Below are 2,383 nucleotides of genomic sequence, written 5' to 3'. Positions count from 1 at the left end.
GGGTCGGGTCGGGGGCGACCGCCCCACTCATCGCCTGAAAACAAAAGCGTTTAGTTTAGAGGAGACGAGTCGGGTGCGATTGGCTTGTGCCAGGATAGCGCTTTGCGCCCACAACCTGGGCTAGCAAACCACCCCAACCTGACCCGACCCGACCCGACCCAACCTCCCAATGGGCACTAGATCTAGTCTACGGTAACACAGGACGCTCCGATACATCGGCTTTATCTGTGACTTAGCGTGGATGATTGTACATGTAGGGCTGGGCAAAGAATCAATTCTGGGACCGATTCCTGCTGTTAGTGCAACGGAAAAAGGTGCTGATTCCTATTTAGGTTTAAGTATACCCACGGTTACTGATTACTGTATCAACTATTTGTTGTTGTTGAAGAACTTACTTCTTAAAAAACACCCCCACCCTACCCCCCAAAAAAAACCCAACCAAAAAAAAACCCCAACAACAAAACAAAACAACAACAACAACAACAACAACAACAACAACAACAACAACAACAAAAAACCCATATAAAAAACAACAACAACAAAACTCGTAGGTGCCTCGTCGTGTTCCAAAAACTGAGGTTATCCTGAACCTTAAGCAGTTCAAAGCTGATTAGATAACCCGGTAACTGGCTAGATGGTGGACTCACAGATGACGTTATCACTCCTCGCCGTTGGAAGTAGTCAAGCAATCAATTATCTAGGGCCCAGCCAGACTCAACGGAAGAAGAAATCAAGTCAAAGTCAAATGGTCGAGTCCACTGGAAGCAATCATGGACTCCCCGGAAGCAGTCACATCAGTAGAAAGTAATAATTTAAGGTTCGGACTCGATTACTACGGCACAGTTTCATAAGCAACGTTTTGGAATTAATTTTAAATTTAGCCTCCGACTTTGTATCCCCCGAAACGTAAATGTGAGGCAGCGTGGTGGAATCAGGCTCTCGTCAAAATAATCAAAGTGAAGAAACTTGCATTTTTCTGCAAGTCTGTGAATTTTTATCAAAATGTTATTTTTTGGCTCAGCACCTTTTATGCCCATTAAAGAACGCATTTCTGTGTGGATTTTTCTTTAAAACGTTGATTAAAGGCACACAAAAATGTAAATTTTCAGTTACGACGGACTCTTAAGCTAAGGAAATAACTAATCTTTGGCTGCCATTTTCTCACTAATTTTACCTCTGAAAACAGGTGACCCCCACCTCCTTCATTCACAAATATCTCGACTTGTATTTAAGATAAATATATATTTTTTTCAACAAAATAAAGGCAAGTGAACAAGCTTTAAGATGATACCAATAACTCTACATGCTCAAAAATTGACGAGAGCCTGATTCCACCACGCTGCCTCACAAATGCATAGTGTATAGTGGATAATCGTCAATAGTGACTCTAGTAACTCTTGACTTAACAGAAGACATAACTGTTCTCCCAATGTTCAACTGTCATCAATACAATTTCAGTATGTATGATGCTTCATGATGGCTGATTTCGTAGTTTGGGCCAAAACGCAATTGGTGGCTGGCGGCTGGCGGGTGCTCTGGTGCGGTTTGCGCCTTATTTTACCTAGCAGACATATTTATATCGTTCTTATCTTTCCTCCTCCTTTTCTTTATGTTACTCTCTAGCAACACATCTAAGTCTAATCCTTGGCACTTATTTGACCTGTTTGCGTTGCAAATGCCGTAAAACATTAATTTACTAAAAACGAAGCTAAAACCAGAACGATTTATAAGAAAAACACATTGCTGGTGAATATAAGGTCATAATAATTTAATATTATTATGGCGTATTGTAGTACTGGATCTTTCAACTAGTCTTTGCATCCGACACAAAGTCATATCTGCCTCCAGAAGTAATATTATAATTATGTCAACACTGACTACCGCACCCATGTGTTTTCATTAGTAATAATACAAGTCACAAAGGTTGCCTACAGGACCATCTGTAAATCGTTCTGACTTAAAAATCAGTTCATTAAGTAAGTCCACACTATCTTTTATCTGTATGCTTTCCAGGAAGTTGAGTTTGTTTCAGAATGCTCTCAGGTCTGCTAGCTGGGGTAACTGTACAGATTGTAAAGCGCATGGAGCTTGCTGTTAAGCCGCGATTTGCGCTTTACAAATGCTATCTATTAATCATTATTATCTTCAAATATTATCTCAAAATGGGAGAGAACTTTATCCCGCGAGACACACAATGTATTCGACAGACGCAAGCCGCCTTCCAAAGAGATGTAAAAAGAAATGAGAAAACGTGTCATGTGTGAAGACGGCTTAGATGTTGACCCGCCTAATTTGCATACGCGGTTCAGTTTTGTTGACAATGATTGACACTTCCTAGAATCGATAAGTAAAAACTGGCGGGGCTTTAGCAAAAGAAGCCCCC

This window comes from Aplysia californica, unplaced genomic scaffold, assembly GCF_000002075.1.
Source record: "Aplysia californica isolate F4 #8 unplaced genomic scaffold, AplCal3.0 scaffold01170, whole genome shotgun sequence".
In the NCBI taxonomy this organism is placed as follows: Eukaryota; Metazoa; Mollusca; class Gastropoda; order Aplysiida; family Aplysiidae; genus Aplysia; species Aplysia californica.
Note: the sequence above shows the minus strand (reverse complement) of the source record.